General features: G+C 41.9%; 2 long non-coding RNA genes across 3 annotated transcripts; one reads left to right on the top strand and one right to left on the bottom strand.

Moving 5' to 3' along the window:
* Window positions 1–922: 922 nt before the first annotated feature.
* On the bottom strand, window positions 923–4,631 carry LOC144312071 (uncharacterized). The gene is made up of 2 exons (XR_013377514.1): window positions 1,895–4,631; window positions 923–1,570 (listed from the first exon to the last, which is right to left on the bottom strand). It is a non-coding gene; the product is annotated as an uncharacterized LOC144312071 (long non-coding RNA).
* A 55-nt stretch (window positions 4,632–4,686) lies between these two features.
* Window positions 4,687–10,239, top strand: LOC144311767 (uncharacterized). 2 transcript variants are annotated; one of them, XR_013377291.1, is made up of 4 exons: window positions 4,687–4,816; window positions 5,343–5,507; window positions 7,470–7,938; window positions 8,700–10,239. It is a non-coding gene; the product is annotated as an uncharacterized LOC144311767 (long non-coding RNA). The 2 variants fall into 2 exon arrangements; XR_013377290.1 differs by having other exon boundaries at window positions 7,470–10,239.
* Window positions 10,240–24,647: the final 14,408 nt, after the last annotated feature.

Raw genomic sequence — 24,647 nt, 5'->3', positions numbered from 1 at the left:
TTTTTTTAAAATTGAGATGTAATTGACATTTAACATTATATTAACTTCAAGTGTACAATGAAATGAGTTTGTGAATTGCATATATAATGAAATGGTCTTTGCAATGAGTCTAGTAACATCCATTGCCACACATAGTAATAATTTAAATGAGAACTTTTAAAATTTATTTTATTTTATTTTATCAAGATTTTATTTATTTATTCCTGAGAAATACACACACACACACACACACACACACACACACACAGAGAGAGAGATACAGAGACACAGGCAGAGGGAGAAGCAGGCTCCATATAGGGAGCCTGATGCGGGACTCGATCCCAGGACTCCAGGATCACACCCTGGGCTGAAGGCAGGCACTAAACCACTGAGCCACCCTGGGATCCCCTAAATGAGAACTTTTAAGATCTATTGTCTTAGCAACTCTCAAATATACAACACATTATTAACTATAGACATCATGCATTACACCCCCAGTATTTATACCTGTTTTATTCTGGATCATTTTTAAAAATGTAAATTCAGGTTTCCTGATTTTCCTCCCCCTGTTGTGTCAATAAATCCATCAAAAATTCTTCATATCTGATATTGTGCTTTCCATTTCTGGCATTTCTGCTTGATTTTTTAAAAAATTATGTCCATGTCTCTGCTTAAATTGAGTTCATGCATGGGTCCATCTCTTTTTACCAGATCCTGTAACACATAATTTACAGTTATTTTCAAGTCCTTGTCTAAGAGTTACAACATCTGAGTCATCTCTGAATCTGATTCTATTTATTGCTTTGTCTCTTGACAATAGGTTGTGTTTTCTTTGCTTTTCAATGTTTCTTGTAATTTGTTACCCAAATGGTGGGCATCACTGATAGAATGGTAGATACTTGGGTAAGGAGTATTTACATCTAGAAATAGAAACTCTACTTCATTTGTTGGTGTGTGTGTGTGTGTGTGTGTGTGTGTGTGTGTTGGGAAGGAGTCAATCTCCTTGAGCAAGGTTTGAATTCCCTTGCTGTTTATTATCCTCAGTGCATCATGGCTTCATATTCCTTCAGGATTGGATTGCCAGCTGGTTTTTCTCACTGCAGTTTCAGCTTCAGCCATCTTTGTACATCTAAGCAGACAGGGATCCTCTCTCCATACTTTCCTCTTCTCTATTGGTAAACTGATATTGTTGATTATTCGGTGATGAATTTATTAGGAAGGGATAGAGAGGTTCTCATGGTCCTAGTGGTCCAGCCTCAGTTTTAGGCAGGGCTTGTGTGCCCCAGATGTGAGCTTTCCTGGCCTTCCTATCTCTCTTCCCATCACAGGAAAACTTTGTCTTGTATCTATAAAAGGTCTTAGGCAGGAGAGAGCTTCCTGCTTCTCTCCCACAATAGCAAGATGCCTGCTATATATTGGTGCAAGATAGTGGGGTCAATGAAGTTTTCCTGCTGCTCCTCTAGGGACAGATGATTGATGCTTCTGCCCTTCTTCCAGAGACAGTGAATCTTTGGCTCATTCCTGGGTCAAGAAGGAGAGTTTCTCTCTCTCCCCTAAAAGCAGACGGTTTCATTCCTCTTCTTCAGCAGTCCTAGGGAAAGAAAGATTTGCTGCTGCTTTCCATGGCTTAAAGTTTTTGATTCATGTGAGAAGAACATCTGGGGAAGCAGATGATGTTTTGTGCCTAGCCCCTAAAGGTAGCATTTACCTCCCACACATCTGTGTCAATGAGAGGAGCTCTTTCAGGTCCTCTGCCCTGCCACCTCCAATCTTTCTTGTGAGCACCAATTTTCATGGAAAATTCATGGGATAAGTGCAAACTGTGGGTCTGAGGCTCCCAGTTCTGAACTGATGGGCTAGCCACATGTGGCCTTTAGGAATTCATTCACTTTTTAGATGATTTCTTCATACTTACCTTTACCACAGCCTCTTTTTCCTCTTACATTCTTCCAATGGTGAAAGAGTTACTCTGTCCCATTGTCCTTGGAGAGACTTGTTACTCTTTGGAATTCAGCTTCCTCAGTTGCCCTGAAACCACAGGATTCTGTAGACTCTCCTGCTATTTCTCATTATTAGGATAGGAAGCAACATTTTCCTGGAGCTCTGCACAACATAGGTGAGAGAAGGACTCCTAGATTCATCTCCTTTTGCCTTCTCCTCTTTGCATCTCTTTGCCCTTTCTTCTCTAAGCCTTATGTAAGCAGAACATTCTGTGGTACCCATGCAAGGCCCTCCATTTCCTCTGCCAAGAATGTCTTGTGCTATCATTGTGTTTTGCTTTTATTTATGTTGTTGCTTTATTCCATTTTTTTTACAATACAGTTTAAGAGCAAATATTTTAAAAGGCTTATTACAGAAATGCAGAAACCCCGTGTTCCTTCTCGCTCCCTTGAGCCCCTTTCCCAGAAGGCAACATGTTAAATGTGTTGAACTTTTGGATGGTTATTTGTTGAGTTTTTAGTTTTAGATAATATCATTTTATAGTACATTATGGAAAATGGGTATCTGTCTTTTTTTACCCTTTCCCCCACCACAATCCACTTATTTGACAACCCTCTACCAACTTCCAAAAATATTTGCTAATATTATATTTTGGTAAGATCAATATTTAATATGACGTTTTAAAAACTACTCAAAGCTGAGCCATGGAGTAAACGATTATTATTTTAACTTTCCTGAAAAATATTTTGCTTCCTCTAAAGATGCATCTTGTTTATTTGCTTGTTTGTATCACTAATCCAATACTGATCATTAATTCAACCCCCCACAGCGTCTCAATCTCTTCTCAATTCATTTAGATACAGCAGTTCAATCAGTTTCATCTTCTTTCTGATATGGTTCAGTGTGTTGTATGCCTCCTTGATCTTGCTTGAGTCTTGCTTCTCAATCAGTTAATCTATTGATTTCCCTGTTTTCTGTTGCAATTTTTTTCTTTTTGGTTTATTTCATTATTTTGTTGGAGAATATACTCAAATAACTTGCTCAAGCAATCAGAGTTTCTAATAAGGTTCTTGTCATAAAATTTATATGGCTTTGCACATCTAAGTCTGCCTTTACTCTACCTTGTTATCAGAATTATCATTTGATTGTATGTATGCTCTACATTGGCCATAATTCTCCTTTCAAAACATTTTGACATTTTCTGTAGTTTCTGGTGCCATTTTGACTTCTGCTTTATTGTTTGTTTTTCGTATTCTGAACTTTGTGACATTTTCTTGGGTACTTCCTAGACCCTTTCAAATGGAAGCATTTGATCCTAAGAAATTATTTTTTGATAGTTTCTCTCCCTGTCTCTCTTTTCTCTGAATTTCTGTTTGGATGTTAGACCTCCTAAATTGGTACTTCAAATTTCTTATCATTTCTTTCCTATAATTCATCTCTTTTTCTTTGTTTCATTTTCCGAAAGGATGCCTCAATTTTATTTCTCATTGCTTCTGCTTAATTTCTCATTTTTACTATCATGTTTTCAATTTCCAAGAGTTTTTAAAAAATATTCTGAATATTCCTTTTTGAAAAAGCACCTTATATTTGTTTTGTTTTGGGAAGTAATATCTTCTTTCTCTGGTGATATTAAGGAAATATTTTTGAATTTTCTTATATAGATTTTGCTTCCTTCAAGTTTTTTAATACTGTTTTGAAAGGCATTTTTGGATTCTTGCACACATTTAAGGGGCTTTTCTCAAATGTCTGGTGATGCTTAGTTGTCTGCTCTTATTTCAGAGTGAGATTTTAAGAAGACTACTGAAAGCTCTGAGTTTATTGATAGAGCTTGTAGGATTGTGGGATTCACTGTAGGGAATGTAAGTAGGGGTTGCATTGGAAAACTCTGTCGGTAGTGTTAATTCTTCTTTCAGAGCTGGCCAGATTCTCCAAATATCTTCCAATCTCCCACCTCCCAGCATGGTGGAAGCTGAGATGGTGAAGAAGACTAGTGTTTTGGCATCTGTAAATAAATGTTCATTTAATCCCCTTGCTTTCAGTATGGCACTCTCACCTGCTGCAGGCCTGTAATCACTAGAGTAGGAATACTTTTCAGAATAAGCCTCTAGTCCTTCCGTAGGATGGGAAGAGGCATCTATACATTTGTATGGAGGGAGTTGGGGAATAGATCTCAGGCCCTTCTTTATAAACAATTTAGCACCATTCTACTTGGTCTTGCTTCTTTATCAATCAACCTGTTGTATTCCCTGTGTTCCATTCCAGTCTTTTTCTTTTTTGGGCTATTTCATTCTTTGATGGAGAATAGACTCAAATGATATTTATGGTCCCCTCTCACCCCCGCACACACTCATCTTCCAGAGGTAACCAGTGCCACCAGTTTCTGAGCCTTTGCCCATTCTCTGATGTAAACTGGATTAAGTTTTGGCTTTCTCCAATACTGGTTTATAATTCAGCTTTCTTGGGATTTCTATTTAGTTATCACTTCCAATAGCTTGCTGGCCACCTGTCTTCTCCCATCATCTTATTTTCTTGAGAATGTTTGCCTTCATAATTTTTTCTTTTGCTATCATTGTAGATGGGAATGAAAGCAAAAGTATAGGTCCAAGCTGCCATCTTTATGCAGAAGGCTGCAGCCATGTTTTTTCACTGGATGACTTTCATTAGTTCTCCCCGTGAGCCTTCTCTGGTTCTTCTCCATTCTGTCTCTGCCATTCCAGGTCACACGCTTCCAGAATTTTCCTATGCTTCCATGACATCACAATGCTCTCTGCAGGTAGTGCCTTTATTCAACCACCTGGCAAATATTTATTGAGCACTTACTATGGACCCAGGAGGGGTGAATAAAGTACATAGCCATCATGGAGCTCACATTTTAGGGGGTGAAACAAATACACAGGTAAACCATGCATACTGTGCAAACATACAAAATGATAATTTCAAGTAATGATAAGAAGAAAATAAAAGAAGGTAGCAAATAGACTGGGGTGGGAATGTTAGGACCATCTTATAATGGATATAAGACATATTTTCTGGGGTAGCTATTTCATTACCAATTTGAGAGAGTACAAAGTAATCAGGGTCCTCAGTTAGAGCCAAGAGGCAAATGCATGCCTGAGAGAAGGGTTTGAAGATATGGAGGAAAGTTTTGATGGCAGACCCATGATTTCCCAAGGCCCAGTTTGGATTTGGGTTGGGGAGGAGAGCCAAAGACCAGCTCATGTGAGGGAGGTATGAGTAATACAGCAACAGACGTCAGGCGATGCTGGAGGTTTGAGCTTCTTGCGATGGCTGAGATGAGCAGCAGGAAGGGCCTGATGGGATAGTTGCACTGACATTTTTACTGGAAGATGAGGCAGACATCTGACTTACAGCCCAATGTATTTGGCCATTATAGGTTCTCTGACCACAGTTCTCTTTTGTAGGAGGAACAAACTCTTCAGAGCAGACACGTGTTCTGGGGTTACCAGAAAGAACCTCAGGTGGGGACTCTCCGGGAGCTGAGATGTCCCTGGTGCAAGCACATAGAGTGACACCAGCTTCCTTGAGGGGCTCTGATGGCTGTGTGCATTGGAGCACAGAGGAGAGGAGTGGGTACTCATCATGATGATTGGTGATAAGGTCTTTGCTAGGCAGAGGTTTGGGGTAGAGTATTATAAAAATTGCAGACACTGAGAAAGCAATCTGTGACCCTTGGTGTCTTTCTTTCCTCTGTGATTGTCTTTCTGGCCTGCCCAAATCAGTCACACTAGTTAGATGATCTCTTGCCCGACTTCCTTGAATGGAGACATAGAGAGCTGCCAGTGTCAGGAGCACCCAGGGCCAGCCTCTCTTTTGGATGTCACCCTGCTCTATGTCCCTTGTCACCCTTCCCCTCTGTTGCTGCTTGCTGACAGGACTATGTTGACAAGTTTTGGCAAAGCCGACAAAGATAGAATAGTTTCCTATCACTCTGCTGTTGAGGTAACACCTACTCAGGGTGATCTTTTGTCTCCTTTGCTGTGGCCCTTTTGATCTGTCAGTGTCCTCATTTCCCCTACAAATCCCAGGGTCACTGACCTTCTGTGTCATTCAGTGACTTCACATGTCACAAGAAGGGGGAACAGGGTCAGGCGTGCTATATTTTCTCTTACATTGAGGTTGCCCTTCTACCACCAGAGCAGTTTGTGGAAGGATAGGCTTTTCCCCAAACTCCCAACTAGGGAAAAAAGGAAGAAAACACTACCATTTAAATAAAAAGGCTCAAAAAGCTCCATAAATACAACACCAAGAGTGAACCCCAATGTAGGTTCATTGATGGTACTTCATGTGTCACTCCGGTGGGGGCATATTCCCAATGGGAGATGCTGTGCCTGTGTGGAGACAGGGAGCACACAGGAACTCTCTGTACCTTCCTTTCCATCTTTTGGTGAACCTAAACTGCTCTAAAAAGATAAAGTATTTTGAAAAATTAAAGCACTGTAAATTCCCAATGCAGGATTTTTAAAAATGGTTTAAATTATAAGACTAAGTAAGGTTATCTGACTCTGTGCCTAGAAAACGAGACTGGCTTATGAGAGCCTTGCTATTATTACCTCACTTGCAAGCCAATTAGCCAGGGCAGGTCATGGATGTACCTTGCTGCCCAGAATGCATGGGGACTGTTGATTTAGTGAAGGCTGAGGCCCACTGGCTCTGGTTCCTCCCAGGTTTTCCCCAGACACCAGATAGACCCTGAGTGGGATTCCAGTTCTTGTCATCTCTGCCGTTGCTCCCAAGGCATAGAGGACACTGGCATGCCCAGGGGTCCAGGCAGGAGCAAGACAGTAGGTTCTGATTCCTTCCTTCTCTCTCCATTCCCGTTGGGGGTTCCTTTTGAGAACCAGGAAGCTGAGGTTCCTCTACAATATGTCGTCCCTTGACCTGTCTCCCCTTACTTTGTGAGACCAGGGGGATTCCTGATTATAATTTGTGTCGGCAAAGCCTGTTCAGAGATGGGTCTGAGCCAAGACCCTGTCACCAAAATTTGGCTAAATCTCCAGAAGTCTGGGCATCTGTTTTCCTCTCTGTACAGCTGGGGGAACTTCCAGGGCCTTATAGCTCCATATATTATGTAATTCTACTGGCTCTTTGGCTGCCAATGGGTAATGCACACTTCTGCTTTGCCCTTTGCTGGCAGGAGCTGAGATTTTTATTGGTTTAGTTTGGTCTGAAGAGAAAGGAAGCCCAGGAACTCAGATTCTCCTCATTAATATTTCATGTTCCATGAGCAGCTATTCCTCCTCCCACCAGGAGAGGCTGAGCAGTGGACCCTCAGATGCTTTTTAGGATCGGATATAAGCAGATCTCCTTCACCTGCTGGTCACTGAGTCCCATTGGGGATGTCTGTGGGGGGCAGGCAATGCAGTCCCTTCTGTCTTCTCAGAGATAGTGTGGCTGAGAGGATCTGGAGAGGGAGACAGAGGGACAGGGGAGAGGCAGTGTGGGCTGAGCAAGTGGAGAGAGAGGAAGAGTGGTGGTGGTGGTGGGTGGTAAAGATGTTTGAATAATTGAATTACAATTGCCTTCCCCAGGATGAAGCCACTCCTGCCCTCCCAGGGCCCAGAGGATGGTGGTCATTTCTCAGCAGAGAGTCACTGGAGCCCAGCGTGGCTTCCTCCAAGAAATAAATGGCACCATTGCAACTTGAACTCCTATTGGTTCCCTTCTCTGAAGCAGAGCTGGCTTCTGTCACAAGGGCATGTTCTGACCTTTGCAAACTGTCACTGAAGATAGTAATGTGTGTCACCCTTTGCTACCAGAGGACTATTTCTCTCTTATCAGGGAAATCCTGTGAGTCATGTACCGAGGGCTATGGAGACCTGATTGGCGTGGGGCGCACTTGCACTGGTGACCACAGCACCCTCTTCACACTTTCTTAAAAGCATATATCACGATGTTGTGAACCACTCCTGCTGAATTCCTCCTCTTTGGCTTCTGAAAGCTCTAAAGAGAGGAAGTCTGCCTTCTTCATCTGGTTCCCAGGATTTACTCCAGAGCCAGGTGCACATGAGATTCCCATTGAATTGTTGTCCAGTGGGTGGGAAATAAATATGACCTTGGCTTTTATCTTCCCTGGGAGTCCTGAGCTCCAGCATTTAGACCAAATGGTTAGAGTGGGAGAAAGCTGATTCTAGAAACTGTGGCATCTGAGTGCAAGAAAAGCCATTCCGTGTATTAGATGCTCTGACTTCATTTCCAGGCATCAAAAAGATGCAGCTGGGAAAATTCACATTGAATTTCAAAATGATCTCCTTAGAGATGGTCTAGTACAATCCCCTCATTTTCTCAAAGTAGAAGGTTTGGAGAAATTAAACTTATCAAGTTCCCCATTGGTAAGCGCCCCTTGCTAACTGCCCATTAGGATTCCTGCTTTGTAATCCTGTACTCTTTTGACCATTTTACCCCGTCTCCCTATTTATTCATTTCTTCTAAGAATAGAAAATCATGTGGAATTTAAAGAACAGAAATTGGAAAACTAGTGTAGTAAACAGGTAGTAAGGGGAATGTTCAGGTGGCTCGCTTCAAAATGCAGATACTCATCTTTGTCTCGTTCATTGGCTATCCACGAGAGACTTGGAGATGTCTTTGTCTGGACAGGACGGAGACATGGGTCCTCCTTCCTTTCTCTTATGCTTATGGTTTCCTGGTGAGTTTTTGTTTGTTTGCTTTGTTAGGTTTGTTATGTCTATTTTGACACATGGAAAGTAAACGGATCCTCTCTTTTATCTGCATCCGTACCTTGGCTGTGCCTCGGTTTCCAGGTAAACACTGGCTCTGGAGCCCCACCCTTGGTGGCTTTCCTTCTTCCTCTGCCTGCTGGTGAGGACATCAAGGAGGAACATCAAGAAGGAGAAGGACAGAGAGGAGAAAGACAAGAAAACCACCCAACATCCACATCACCAGGCTGCCACTGCCACGGGGGTGACCATGGCAGAGCCCTCTGGAGGTGCGCAGCAATAGCCGCATACTATGGGCAGTCCTGATGTCAATAATCCTGGAAAAAGGGACATTCTTTCCCAGTAAAGGTCAGTGGGCTACCTTCCACAGGTACTCCCCAACTTGCCCTCCCTTTCCTCCTCTGTGAAGGACTGGGGAAAACTTTATCACTCAGATTAGGGTAAAAGCTGATACTTACTGAATCCTTTCCTTTATTAACCTTCTAATCCCCACGACATTCCCCCTTCACAAACAAGGAAACTGGGGCAAAGTCCACCCAGCCGACAAATCTAATGTGGCTTTTTCCATCACTGCCCTTTGCTAGGGCGCAGGCCTGGCCCCACACACTGAGGGGGTTGGTTCTCATGCTACTGTCTGGTGGGTCCCACACCCCCATCCTCTCCCTGGACAGCTAGAACCAGCCTGCTCACTGTGCCCCTCATGCTTGCCTCTCAAAGCCTTGCTCTTTCCACCAGCCACATGGTTTCAACCACCTGGGGATATGGACAGGAGGTTGAAGCCATGTCCTTTAGGAAAGGACTCAGGCTCCTTCACTCTAGAGAGCCACTGTGCTACGTGGCCTCTTGACAGTGATGCTATCATCTAGGAAAACCCTAGGCCCACATTAATCACAGGATTCCCTGCAGACATTCCCTGACCAGAGCCAGTGTTGGGGCTGGACCAACCCTGTGGTTCTTATTTTGGTTGCAGGATGCACTTCAGCAAATCTATCAGGAAACTTTGAGGAACAGGATTTATTTCTTATGAGTCTTGCAGGGAACATGACACACTGAGGGCCACACACACAGCATGGTGACAGGTAAAGAGAGGAGGCACCTGGAGTTCTGCCTTTATTGAGGACAGAGGGTAGTGTGTCTAGGGTTTCTTGAATTCACTCCTTCCTGGCTCATTTAAGGCATGAAAATGGAAACTGAGGTACAGGGAGAAGCAGGGTCACTCAAACTGTCATTATGTAGCTTATCCAGGACTTTCTGAAAGAGAGAACTTCATAGTTTGGGGTGGCATAAGATTCCTTATATGGCTGTTTTACCAATAAATGTGTCTTATAGCTGGTAATGTGTTTGTTGGAGATGGATGTATTTGCAGCCGATGTCTTAGCAATCAAAGGCTGAATGTCAGGCACATACGTTACAATCGAAAAGCTTAATGTCACACTATAGGTATTTTCATCAAATATTTTTGATCAAATATAAAAATATTCAAAGTTGGGGATCCCTGGGTGGCGCAGCGGTTTAGCGCCTGCCTTTGGCCCAGGGCGCGATCCCGGGATCGAATCCCACGTCGGGCTCCCGGTGCATGGAGCCTGCTTCTCCCTCTGCCTGTGTCTCTGCTTCTCTCTCTCTCTGTGACTATCATAAATAAATAAAAATTAAAAAAAAATTTAAAAAATATTCAAAGTTGTGGTCCCATAAGAGTCCCAATACACAGGTAACATATAAGGTTGTTTTCTGCTGGCTCTGGTGGGGGAAGCAGGGGCTGGGTGGTCTCCTGCCCACCCTTCCCTGGTGCTCTCTCTCCCAGGGACAGACTGAGCACCAGCGGGGAGCCTCCCATTTGCCTCCAAGGCAGAGCTGCAAAGAGGAGCCTCCCACCCACCACAAACCCCGCTTGTTGGAGGAAGAAATTCGTTTTTTCGAATTTCTTCGAAATTCGGAGCCCGGGTGGCTTAGCGATTATCCAGTTTGGATAATCGGCCTTAGTTTCTACTTTTTAATCTCTTGGTAGTTTCTAAATGTTCCTTTGTCTTTTGCAGCCCTGAAACGACACTCCATTCTTTTACTTTTAATTTAATTTAATTTATTTTTTATTTTTTTAATTGAAGTTCAGTTTGCCAACATATAGCATAACACCCAGTGCTCATCACCTCAAGTGCCCCCCTCAGTGCCCGTCACCCAGTCACCCCACCCCCAACCCACCTCCCTTTCCACCACCCCTTGTTCGTTTCCCAGAGTTAGGAGTCTCTCATGTTCCGTCTCCCTCTCTGATATTCCCCACTCATTTTCTCTCCTTTCCCCTTTATTCCCTTTCACTATTTTTTATATTCCCCAAATGACACTCCATTCTTTAAGGAATATCAAATTGAACTGGCACACAATAGAATATTTCTTACCATTTTGGTATGCATAACTCTTAGGTGTAATTTTACGGGTATGCTTTCTGACCAGATCTCAGTAATAGTTGGAAGTGAAAAGCACAAAAGAGAGTCGGTGCCATTGAGATGCTAAATATGCATAAAAACATTTTTAATGTCTAATGATTTTTTTTTTTGGCTTTTGGGAAGTCTGGCTTGTTGTTTTCTAATTACAACATAACTGAAGAATAGGTCTGAAATTATACAAGCATGCCTCAAATAGTGCTGTATTTATTTTATCTTTGTTTTAAATGCTATTAATATGACTTATCATAGAGATTCTAATTTATGTTACGATTGAGTTTCCAGCAACTGAATACAACCTCCAGTCTTCTTTTTAGTTCAAATCTTTATTTCACGTCTTCTTTAATATAAATACCAGTGCAAGAAATGAAAAGAATAGATAATGCACAGTATATCACATGCAGGATGCTGGTTAGTTGGGCTCTGAAGAGCAAGTAGCATGTTGTCCTGTATAGTTCTGTCTCAACTCTACTTTAATTTTTTTTAAGATTTATTTATTTGAGAGAAGAAGAGAGAGAGACAGTATGAACAGTGGTGGAAGGGATAGAGGGAGAGGGAAAGAGAGAATCTCAAGCCAACTCCTCACAGACTGGGAAGCCCAGCTCAGGGACTGATCACAGGACACTGAGATCAGGACCTGAGCTGAAGTTAGGAGTGAGCTGCTCTACCGACTGAGCCACCCAGTCACCACCCCCGCCCCAGTTCTATTTTTCAAAATGCCTTTTTATTCAAGAATAAAAAGGTATTGGGATGCCTGGGTGGCTCAGTGGTTGACTGCCTCCCTTTGGCCCAGGGAATGATCCTGGAGTCATGGGATCGAGTTCTGCATCGGGCTCCCTGCTTGGAGCCTGCTTCTCCCTCTGCCTATGTCTCTGCCTCTCTCATGAATAAATAAATAAAATCTTTTTTAAAAAAAGAAAAAAAATGGGCAGCCCGGGTGGCTTAGCGGTTTAGCGCCGCCTTCAGCCCAGGGTATGATCCTGGAGACCCAAGATCGAGTCCCACCTCAGGCTCCCTGCATGGAGCCTGCTTCTCCCTCTGCCTGTGTCTCTGCCTCTCTCCCTCTCTCTCTCCCTCTCTCTCTCTCTCTCTCTCTCTCTCTCCCCCCCCGTCTCTCATGAATAAATAAATAAAATCTTTTTTTAAAAAAGAAAAAAAGGTATTCAGTATCTGTTGAGTGATAAATAAATGAATGAGTTGATGAATTCAGTGATGTATTAGTCATGTCACTTAATTATGAATCATATTTTTAAGCATCTGTCCATCCTGCCTCACTAGGATGAGGCCAGACTTTTGTTTGATTTGTTCATGGAGGTATCCCAAGCACAGAGCACAGTGTCTGGCACACAGAAGGCACTCAGTAAATATTTCTTGAATAATAAGTGCACCCAAGACTATAGCCACAGGTTACACTCCCTCATCTCAGCCAGATGGTTCTTAAATGCTTATCTTTGGTCACAAAGGGAATTGGGAGAAATATTTCAGATGTGTTACAGGATTGGAGCAGGTTGCTCTGCTGTTCCTGGTCCTGTCACTAACTTCGTCTGGCCACAGGAGCCCCTGCTCAAAATGCGTGGAAGGCAGTTGCAGACATCAATCTGTGTTTATTATTTTTAGGAACTCTTGTTTCCTTTACCATTTCTCACCTGTGATTTTTTTCACTTTTTGATTCCTCAAAACAATCGCTTCTGGTGACCACAGGGACTCCAATGGATACTTGTACACTCATGTTCATAACAGCTTTGTTCATAGTAACCAAAAGGTGGAATCAACCCAGGGGTCTAAAGATGAATGAATGGATAAATGACGGTGTCCAGTGTGTACACAACCAAACAATGGAATACTATCAGCCTTAAAAAGGAAAGGGGGCTCAGTTAGTTAAGTGTATGCCAAAGGTCCTGGGATCAAGCCCCATGTCAGGCTGCCTGCTTAGCAGGGAGTCTGCTTCTCCCTCTACCAGTCCCCCTTGCTCGTGCTCTCTATCTCTCTTTCAAATAAATGAATAAAATCCTTGAAAACGGAAGGGAATTCTGACAATGCTACAATATGGATGAACCCTGAAAACATAATGCTGAGTGAAATAAGCCAGTCACAAAAGCATAAATATTATACGAATCTACTTTTAAGAGGTGCCCTGAGTAGTCCAATTCATATGGAAGAAAGCAGAATGGTGGTTACCAGGGGTTGGGGAAGAGGGAATGGGGAGTGAGTGTTTAATGGATACGTTCCCTAAACTGACATATTTGGAAAGATAAAGTGGTTCTGAAGATAGATATCAGTGATGGTTGCACAATGATGAGAATATACTCTGTGCTACAGAACTGTATGCTTGCAAATTGTTAAAATGGCAATTTCTAGGTTACGTGTATTTTACCACAATAGAAAAGAACTCACACTCATTTCTGTTTGACTCAGTGGTTCAGCTCACAACCTTTACCTTAGCCTTGGTTTGAGGTCCCATCTTGGATAAATCTCCAGTCATGAACCATGGCCTGCCTACAGTACTCAGCCTGCACTCTCTATCTCAGATTTGAGTGGCATATTCTGAGGGAGGCCTGAGATGTCAGATAAAGAGACCATTAGCCCTAACTGTGTCTTCCTGGAGAGGATGTACTGGGAGTTTGGTCCATGATCCCAGATGAGCCCAGTTTCCCAGCCATTTCCACCAAAGCTCTAGACATGTGATGGAAGCCATCCTGGACTCTACAGATCAGGCCACCTGCCCAGTGTGATCCACTGAGAGACCATGTGGAACAGGAGAATTGCCTGATGAGCCCTTTCTGAATTCCTGACCCTTATGACTGTGAGCTATTACGGTAAAATGGTAGTTGTATTAAGCCACAAGGTTTGGGCAGTTATAGCACAGTAGATAACAGCTTTGCCACTTGGAGTGATTTTACTTTTGGAGATTATCTGCTGTTGTTTAAGCTAATGAGGGTCAATTAACTAGGGGGATTGTCCTGCAAAACTGCTCCGAGTCTTTAAAAATTTCTTTGTGGCCACATTTCCTCCAGCCAAGCCAAGTGAGCACCACTGCAGTTTCTGGGAGGATTCAGAACACCCCACTGTTTCTGCTGCTACTATCCATGCATTTGAGGTGATCACAGCCTATCGATGCTGGACTGCACCTTTGCTAGTGGAGAGACTTGAGCAATAAAATTAATGAAACCGAAAAACTAAAATAAGTGGAATAAAATCCATATTGTATCTTAAAAAAATTGAGCCCTGAACTGTTCTTTTGTTGTTTTGTTTTTGTTTTTAATCAGAGTAATGCATTCATATGCTTCAAAGAAATTCAAATGGTATGAGAAGGCATACAAGAAAAAGCATTTCCATCACTACTGCAGTGCCATGTTGAATAAGAGTGGTGAAGGTAGGCACCATATTCTCGTTCCGGATCTCAGAGGAGAAGCTTTCAACCTTCCCCCTCCCCAATTTAATATGATGTTAGTGGTGGCTTTGTCATATATGCCTTTATCATACTGAGATGTGCTCCTTTTAGGCCCGATGTGTTGAGAGTTTTTATTGTGAAAGGATATTGAATTTTGTCAAATGCCTTTTCTGCATCTTTTGTGCTGACTTTATGATTTTTGTCTTTCTATTTTTTAAATGCTTTATTTTTAAAAAATTTTATTTATTCATGAAAGACACAGAGAGAGAGGCAGAGACATAAAGAAGCAGGCTCCATGCAGGGAGCCTGATGTGGGACTCAATCCCTGGACTCCAGGATCACACCCTGAACCAAAGGCAGACACTCAACTGCTGAGCCACCCAGGCGTCCCTTTCATTCTACTAATCAGTGTATCACCCTTGTTGATTTCCATATGTTCAATCATCATTGCATCCCCGGGAGAAATCCCACTTGATCATAGCAAATGATCCTTTTAATGTGCTATTGAATTCAGTTTGCTAGTATTTTGTCAAGAATATTCTCATTTATGCTCCTTAGGGATATTGGTCCATAGTTTTCTTTCTTGAGTTGTCCTTATCTAACTTTGGCATCAAGGTAATGCTGGCCTTCTAAGAGGAGTTTAGGATTGTTCCTTCCTTTTCAAATTTTGGGAAGAGTTTGAAAGGAATTGGTGTTAATTCTTTTCTTTCTTTCTTTCTTTTTTTTTTAGTTTTTAAAAAAGATTATTTATTCTTGAGAGACACACAGAGAGAGTCAGAGACATAGGCAGAGGGAGAAGCAGGCTCCTCGCAGGGAGCCCGATGTGAGACTCAATACCAGAACCCTGAGATCACTACATGAGCCAAAGGCAGACGCTCAACCACTTTGCCACCCAGGTGTCCCAATGTTAGTTCTTTAAATATTTGGTAGAATTCATCTGTGAAGGCATCTGATCTTCGAAATTTCCTTGTTATGAGGTTTTTCATTACTGACTCAATCTACTTGTTATTGGTCTGTTCAGATTTTGTATTTCTTCATGACTCAGTCTTGGTAGATTCTATGTTTCTAGATATGTATCCATTGTTTCTAGATCACCCAATTTGTTGGCATATAATTTTTCGTAAGTCTCTTATAATACTGAGTACTTTTGTGGTATCAGTTGCAATGTCTCCCCTTTCTTTTTTTTTCAATGTCTCCCCTTCATTTATAACTTGGGTCCCCTCTTTTTTCTTAGTAAGTCTAGCTAAAGTTTTGTTATTTTGTTTGTTTTTAAAAAACCATCATTTAGTTTTGTTGATCTTGTCAAATGTTTTTCTATTCTCTATTTCATGAAGTTCTACTCTAACCCCCTCCCTTCGGCTAACTTTACATTTAGTTCTTGCTCTTCTAGTTCCTTGAGTTAGGTGGTTTTTTTTTCTTAATATAAACATTTATTGCTATATAATGCCTCCTTAGCATTGCCTTTTCTGCATCTCATGTTTTGATATGCTATGTTTCCATTTTTGTTTCAAGAACTATTTTTAATAATAAATTTATTTTTTATTGGTGTTCAATTTACCAACATACAGAATAACACCCAGTGCTCATCCCGTCAAGTGCCCCCCTCAGTGCCCGTCACCCATTCACCCCCACCCCCCACTCTCCTCCCCTTCCACCACCCCTAGATGGTTTCCCAGAGGTAGGAGTCTTTATGTTCTGTCTCCCTTTCTGATATTTCCCACACATTTCTTCTCCCTTCCCTCATATTCCCTTTCACTATTATGTACGTTCCCCAAAAGAATGAGAACACATAATGTTTGTCCTCCGATTGACTCATTTCACTCAGCATAATACCCTCCAGTTCCATCCATGTTGAAGCAAATGGTGGGTATTTGTCGTTTCTAATAGCTGAGTAATATTCCATTGTATACATAAACCACATCTTTATCCATTCATCAAGGTCTTTTTTTATTTCATCTTTGACCCATTAGTTGTTTAGAAGTGTGTTGTTTAATCTCCACATATGTGTGAACTTTCCAGTTTTCCTCCTATTAGTGATTCCTAGTGTCATGCCACTGTGGTCAGAAAAGATACTTCATATGATTACAATATTTTTAAGTTTGCTGACTTTTTGGGTAACCTAATATATGAATGTGTGTATGAATGGAATCTATGAATGAATATAACCTAACTTTCTCCTATCCTGGAGAATGTTTCATCATGTGCACACTTAGGATGAATGTGTATTCTGTTATTGTTGTTTTCTTTTTTTACATTTGTTTTCATTTAAGTTCCATTTGCCAACATATAGTATAACACCCAGTTCTCATCCCATCAAGTGCCCTCCTCATTGCCCCTCACCCAGTTACCCCATCCCCCCACCTACCTCCCCTTCCACAACCCTTTGTTCCTTTCCCAGAGCTAGGAGTCTCTCGTGGTTTGTCTCCCTCTCTAATTTTTCCCACTCAGTTCCCCTCCTTTCTCTTATAATCCCTTTCACTATTTCTTATATTCCCCAAATGAGTGAAACCATATGATGATTGTCCTTCTCCAATTGACTTACTTCACTCAGCATAATACCCTCCAGTTCCATCCATGTTGAAGCAAATGGTGGGTATTCATCCTTTCTGATGGCTGAGTTATATTCCATTGTAGACGACATCTTCATCTGTCGAAGGACATTGAGGCTCCTTCCACACTTTGGCTATTGTGACATGGATGCTATAAACATGGGGTGTAAGTGTCCAGCATTTCACTACATCTGTATCTTTGGAGTAAATCCCCAGTAGTGCAATTGCTGGGTCATAGGGCAGTTCTATTATTATTATTTTTTTAATTTATGATAGTCACACACACACAGAGAGAGAGAGAGAGAGAGAGAGAGAGAGAGAGAGGCAGAGACACAGGCAGAGGGAGAAGCAGGCTCCATGCACGAGGAGCCCGACGTGGGATTCGATCCTGGGTCTCCAGGATCGCGCCCTGGGCCAAAGGCAGGCGCCAAACCGCTGCGCCACCCAGGGATCCCAGGCAGTTCTATTTTTAACTCTTTGAGGAACCTCCACACAGTTTTCCAGAGTGGCTGCACCAGTTCACATTCCCACCAACAGTGCAAGAGGGTTCCCCTTTCTCCACATCCTCTCCAACATTTGTTCTTTCCTGTCTTGTTAATTTTCACCCTTCTCACTGGTGTGAGCTTGTACCTTACTGTGGTTTTCATTTATATTTCCCTGATGGCCAGTGATGCAGAGCATTTTCTCATGTGCTTTTTGGCCATGTGTATGTCTTCTTTGGTGAAATTTCTGTTCATGTTTTTTGCCCATTTCATGATTGGATTGTTTCTTGGGTGTTGAGTTTAATAAGTTCTTTATAGATCTTGGATACTAGCCCTTTATCTGATAGGTCATTTGCAAATATCTTCTCCCATTCTGTAGGTTGTCTTTTAGTTTTGTTGACTGTTTCTTTTGCTGTGCAGAAGCTTTTTATCCTGATTAGGTCCCAATAGTTCATCTTTGCTTTTGTTTCCTTTGGTTTCATAGATGTATCTTGCAAGAAGTTACTGTGGCCAAGTTCAAAAAGGGTGTTGCCTGTGTTCTCCTCTAGGATTCTGATGGATTCTTGTCCCACATTTAGATCGTTCAACTATTTTGACTTTATCTTTGTGTCTGGTGCAAGAGAATGGTCTAGTTTCATTCTTCTGCATGTGGCTGTCCAATTTTCCCAGCACCATTTATTGAAGAGAGTGTTCTTTTTCCAGTGGATAGTCTTTCCTGGTATGTCTAATATTAGTTGACCATAAAGTTGAGGGCCCATTTCTGGGTTCTCTATTCTGTTCCATTGATCTATGTGTCTATTTTTTGTGCCAGTACCACACTGTCTTGATGACCACAGCTTTGTACTACAACTTGAAATCCGGCATTGTGATGTCCCCGGCTCTGGTTTTCTTTTTCAATATTCCCCTGGCTATTTGGGGTCTTTTCTGATTCCACACAAATCTTAAGATTATTTGTTCCAACTCTCTGAAGAAAGTCCATGGTATTTTGATAGGGATTGCACTGAACATGTAAATTGCCCTTGGTAGCATAGACATTTTCACAATATTAATTCTTCCAATCCATGAGCATGGAGTATTTTTCCATCTCTGTGTATTCTTCAATATCTTTCAGAAATGTTCTGTAGTTTTTTAGAGTATAGATCCTTTACCTCTTTGGTTAGGTTTATTCCTAGGATCTTATGCTTTTCGGTACAATTGTAAATGGAATGGATTCCTTAATTTCTCTTTCTTCAGTCTCATTGTTAGTGTATAGAAATACCACCAATTTCTGTGCATTGATTATGTATCCTGCCACACTGCCGAATTTCTGTATGAGTTCTAGCAACCTTGGGGTGGAGTCTTTTGGGTTTTCTATATACAGTATAATGTCATCTGCAAAGAGGGAGAGTTTGACTTCTTTGACAATTTGAATGCCTTTTGTTTTGTTTTGCATATTCTTTTTTTTAATAAATTAATTTTTTATTGGTGTTCAATTTACCAACATACAGAATAACACCCAGTGCTCATCCCGTCAAGTGCCCCCCTCAGTGCCCGTCACCCATTCACCCCCACCCCTCGCCATCCTCCCCTTCCACCACACCTAGTTCATTTCCCAGAGTTAGGAGTCTTTATGTTCTGTCTCCCTTTCTGATATTTCCCACACATTTCTTCTCCCTTCCCTTATATTCCCTTTCACTATTATTTATATTCCCCAAAGGAATGAGAACATACACTGTTTGTCCTTCTCCGAAAGACTTACTTCACTCAGCATAATACCCTCCAGTTCCATCCACGTTGAAGCAAATGGTGGGTATTTGTCGTTTCTAATGGCTGAGGAATATTCCATTGTATACATAGACCACATCTTCTTTATCCATTCATCTTTTGATGGACACTGAGGCTCCTTCCACAGTTTGGCTATTGTGGCCATTGCTGCTAGAAACATTGGGGTGCAGGTGTCCCGGCGTTTCATTGCATCTGAATCTTTGGGGTAAATCCCCAACAGTGCAATTGCCAGGTCATAGGGCAGATCTATTTTTAACTCTTTGAGGAACCTCCACACAGTTTTCCAGAGTGGCTGCACCAGTTCACATTCTCACCAACAGTGTAAGAGGGTTCTCTTTTCTCCGCATCCTCTCCAACATTTGTGATTTCCTGCCTTGTTAAGTTTCCCCATTCTCACTGGTGTGAGGTGGTATCTCATTGTGGTTTGGATTTGTATTTCCCTGATGGCAAGTGATGCCGAGCATTTTCTCATGTGCATGTTGGCCTTGTCTATGTCTTCCTCTGTGAGATTTCTGTTCATGTCTTTTGCCCATTTCATGATTGGATTGTTTGTTTCCTTGGTGTTGAGTTTAAGAAGTTCTTTATAGATCTTGGAAACTAGCCCTTTATCTGATAGGTCATTTGCAAATATCTTCTCCCATTCTGTAGGTTGTCTTTGAGTTTTGTTGACTGTATCCTTTGCTGTGCAAAAGCTTCTTATCTTGATGAAGTCCCAATAATTCAGTTTCGCTTTTGTTTCTTTTGCCTTCGGGGATGTATCTTGCAAGAAGTTACTGTGGCTGAGTTCAAAAAGGGTGTTGCCTGTGTTCTCCTCTAGGATTTTGATGGAATCTCGTCTTACATTTAGATCTTTCATCCATTTTGAGTTTATCTTTGTGTATGGTGAAAGAGAGTGGTCTAGTTTCATTCTTCTGCATGTGGATGTCCAATTTTCCCAGCACCATTTATTGAAGGGACTGTCTTTCTTCCAATGGATAGTCTTTCCTCCTTTATCGAATATTAGTTGACCATAAAGTTCAGGGTCCACTTCTGGGTTCTCTATTCTGTTCCACTGATCTATGTGTCTGTTTTTGTGCCAGTACCACACTGTCTTGATGACCACAGCTTTGTAGTACAACCTGAAATCTGGCATTGTGATGCCCCCAGCTATGGTTTTCTTTTTTAAAATTTCCCTGGCTATTCGGGGTCTTTTCTGATTCCACACAAATCTTGAAATAATTTCTTCTAACTCTCTGAAGAAAGTCCATGGTATTTTGATAGGGATTGCATTAAACGTGTAAATTGCCCTGGGTAACAGTGACATTTTCACAATATTAATTCTGCCAATCCATGAGCATGGAATATTTTTCCATCTCTTTGTGTCTTCCTCAATTTCTTTCAGAAGTGTTCTATAGTTTTTAGGGTATAGATCCTTTACCTCTTTGGTCAGGTTTATTCCTAGGTATCTTATGCTTTTGGGTGCAATTGTAAATGGGATTGACTCCTTAATTTCTCTTTTTTCAGTCTCATTGTTAGTGTATAGAAATGCCACTGATTTCTGGGCATTGATTTTGTATCCTGCCATGCTACCAAATTGTTGTATGAGTTCTAGCAATCTTGGGGTGGAGGCTTTTGGGTTTTCTATGTAGAGTATCATGTCATCGTCGAAGAGGGAGAGTTTGACTTCTTCTTTGCCAATTTGAATGCCTTTAATGTTTTTTTGTTGTCTGATTGCTCAGGCTAGGACTTCCAGTACTATGTTGAATAACAGTGGTGAGAGTGGACATCCCTGTCATGTTCCTGATCTTAGGGGAAAGGCTCTCAGTTTTTCCCCATTGAGGATGATATTCGCTGTGGGCTTCTCATCAATGGCCTTTAGATATTGAAGAATGTTCCCTCTATCCCTACACTTTGAAGAGTTTTGATCAGAAATAGGTGCTGTATTTTGTCAAATGCTTTCTCTGCATCTAATGAGAGGATCATATGGTTCTTGCTTTTTCTCTTGCTGATATGATGAATCACATTGATTGTTTTACGATTGTTGAACCAGCCTTGTGTCCCGGGTATAAATCCTACTTGGTCATGGTGAATAATTTTCTTAATGTACTGTTGGATCGTATTGGCTAGTATCGTGTTGAGAATTTTTGCATCCATGTTCATCAGGGATATTGGTCTGTAATTCTCCTTTTTGGTGGGGTCTTTGGTTTTGGAATTAAGGTTATGCTGGCCTCATAGAACGAATTTGGAAGTACTCCATCTCTTTCTATCTTTCCAAACAGCTTTAGTAGAATAGGTATGGTTTCTTCTTTAAACGTTTGATAGAATTCCCCTAGGAAGCCATCTGGCCCTGGACTCTTGTGTCTTGGGAGGTTTTTGATGACTGCTTCAATTTCCTCCCTGGTTATTGGCCTGTTCAGGTTTTCTATTTCTTCCTGTTCCAGTTTTGGTAGTTTGTGGCTTTCCAGGAATGCGTCCATTTCTTCTAGATTGCCTAATTTATTGGCGTATAGCTGCCCATAATATGTTTTTAAGATCGTTTGTATTTCCTTGGTGTTGGTAGTGATCTCTCCTTTCTCATTCATGATTTTATTAATTTGAGTCTTCTCTCTCTCCTTTTTAATAAGGTTGGCTAATGGTTTATCTATCTTATTAATTCTTTCAAAGAGCCAACTCCTGGTTCTGTTGATCTGTTCCACAGTTCTTCTGGTCTCGATTTCGTTGAGTTCTGCTCGAATTTTAATTAACACTCTTCTTCTGCTGGTTGTAGGATCTATCTGCTGTTTTTTCTCTAGCTCCTTTAGGTGTAAGGTTAGCTTTTGTATTTGAGTTCTTTCCAGTTTTTGAATGGATGCTTGTATTGCAATGTATTTCACCCTTAGGACTGCTTTTGCTGCGTCCCAAAGATTTTGAACGGTTGTATCCTCATTCTCATTAGTTTCCATGAATCTTTTTAATTCTTCCTTAATTTCCTGGTTGACCCTCTCATCTTTTAGCAGGATGGTCTTTAACCTCCACGTGTTTGAGGTCCTTCCAAACTTCTTGTTGTGATTTAGTTCTAATTTCAAGGCATTATGGTCTGAGAATATGCAGGGGACGATCCCAATCTTTTAGTATCAGTCAGACCCGATTTGTGACCCAGTATGTGGTCTATTCTGAGAAAGTTCCATGTGCACTTGAGAAGAATGTGTATTCAGTTGAGTTTGGATGTAAAGTTCTGTAGATATATGTGAAATCCATCTGGTCCAGTGTATCATTTAAAGCTCTCGTTTCTTTGGAGATGTTGTGCTTAGAAGACCTATCGAGTATAGAAAGAGCTAGATTGAAGTCACCAAGTATAAGTGTATTATTATCTAAGTATTTCTTCACTTTGGTTATTAATTGATTTAAATATTTGGCAGCTCCCACATTCGGGGCATATATATTGAGGATTGTTAAGTCCTCTTGTTGGATAGATCCTTTAAGTATGATATAGTGTCCCTCTTCATCTCTCACTAGTCTTCGGGGTAAATTTTAGTTTATCTGATATAAGGATGGCTACCCCTGCTTTCTTTTGAGGACCATTTGAATGGTAAATGTTTCTCCAACCTTTTATTTTCAGGCTGTAGGTGTCCTTCTATCTAAAATGAGTCTCTTGTAGACAGCAAATAGATGGGTCCTGCTTTTTTATGCAGTCTGAAACCCTGTGCCTTTTGATGGGGTCATTAAGCCCGTTCACGTTCAGAGTTACTATTGACAGATATGAGTTTAGTGTCATCATGATATCTATTCAGTCCTTGTTTTTGTGGATTGTTCCACTGAACTTCTTCTTAAAGGGGAATTTTAAGAGTCCCCCTTAAAATTTCTTGCAGAGCTGGTTTGGAGGTCACATATTCTTTCAATTCCTGCCTGTCTTGGAAGCTCTTTATCTCTCCTTCCATTTTGAATGAGAGCCTTGCTGGATAAAATATTCTTGGTTGCATGTTCTTCTCATGTAGGACCCTGAGTATATCCTGCCAGCCCTTTCTGGCCTGCCAGGTCTCTGTGGAGAGGTCTGCTGTTACCCTAATACTCCTCCCCATAAAAGTCAGGGATTTCTTGTCTCTTGCTGCTTTAAGGATCTTCTCTTTATCTTTGGAATTTGCAAGCTCCACTATTAAATGTCGAGGTGTTGAACGGTTTTTATTGATTTTAGGGGGGGATCTCTCTATTTCCTGGATCTGAATGCCTGTTTCCCTTTCCAGATTAGGAAAGTTTTCAGCTATGATTTGTTCAAATACATATTCTGGCCCTCTATCCCTTTCGGCGCCCTCAGGAACCCCAATTAAACATAGGTTTTTCTTCCTCAGGCTGTCGTTTATTTCCCTTAATCTGTCTTCATGGTCTTTTAATTGTCTGTGTCTTTTTTCCTCAGTTTCCCTCTTTGCCATCAACTTGTCTTCTATGTCACTCACTCGTTCTTCCACCTCGTTAACCCTCGTCGTTAGGTCTTCTAGTTTGGATTGCATCTCATTCAATTGATTTTTAATTTCTGCCTGGTTGGATCTAAATTCTGCAGTCATGAAGTCTCTTGAGTCCTTTATGCTTTTTTCTAGAGCCACCAGTAGCTGTATAATAGTGCTTCTGAATTGGCTTGCTGACATTGAATTGTAATCCAGATTTTGTAACTCTGTGGGAGAGAGGAATGTTTCTGATTCTTTCTTTTGAGGTGAGGTTTTCCTTCTAGTCATTTTGCTTAGTGCAGAGTGGCCAAAAACAAGTTGTATTGGGAAAAGGAGAAAAATGAGAGGAGAGAAAGAAGGAAAGAAAAAGAGAAAAAGAAAAAAGAAAAAAGGAAGAAAAAAGGAAAAAAGAAGAAAAAAAGGAAGAAAAAGAAAGAAAGGGGGAAAAAAGGGTGGGGGGAGCATTCAGAAATTAAAAAAAAAAAAACAAAACAAAAACAAAAACTAAACACAGGGGAGTATCTTCTGATTCTGTGTACTTTAGGTCCCTTGACTTCCCCTGGAACTTGTCCGTCTAGCTGGTCTTCTGGGGGAGGGGCCTGTTGTGCTGATTTTCAGGTGTTAGCACTTGGGGGAGCTGCTCTGCCCCTGCCTGGTGCATGGTTCAGTGGGGGTTGTTTACCCCGTGAGGCCCCAGGAGGAACAACCCCAGTGGCGGGGCCAGCTCTGGAGCCCTGGAGTCAGCTCTCGCAGTAAGTAGCTCTGGAGCTCTCCGTCTACAGGGCCTGGAGGCTCCGGGTGGGGCCGCTGATCTGCTCCGCTCGGGGCAGGAGAGCCCTCGCTGTCCTGGGCCCTCCGGACCTCTGCCTGTCCCGGGGGAGGCCGGATCCTGGGCTGTGTCCCGGCGCCCTGTGCTCCGGAGCCTGCGCTGTTGGATTCGCTCCCGCCCCGCAGCCCCCTCCGCGGAGCCGCCCCCGAGCCCCCCCGAGCTGCTCCCGCCCCGCAGCCCCCTCC

This window comes from Canis aureus, chromosome 4 (genome assembly GCF_053574225.1).
Source record: "Canis aureus isolate CA01 chromosome 4, VMU_Caureus_v.1.0, whole genome shotgun sequence".
Classification (NCBI taxonomy): domain Eukaryota; kingdom Metazoa; phylum Chordata; class Mammalia; order Carnivora; family Canidae; genus Canis; species Canis aureus.
Note: the sequence above shows the minus strand (reverse complement) of the source record. Positions and strands in the feature narration are given on the sequence as shown.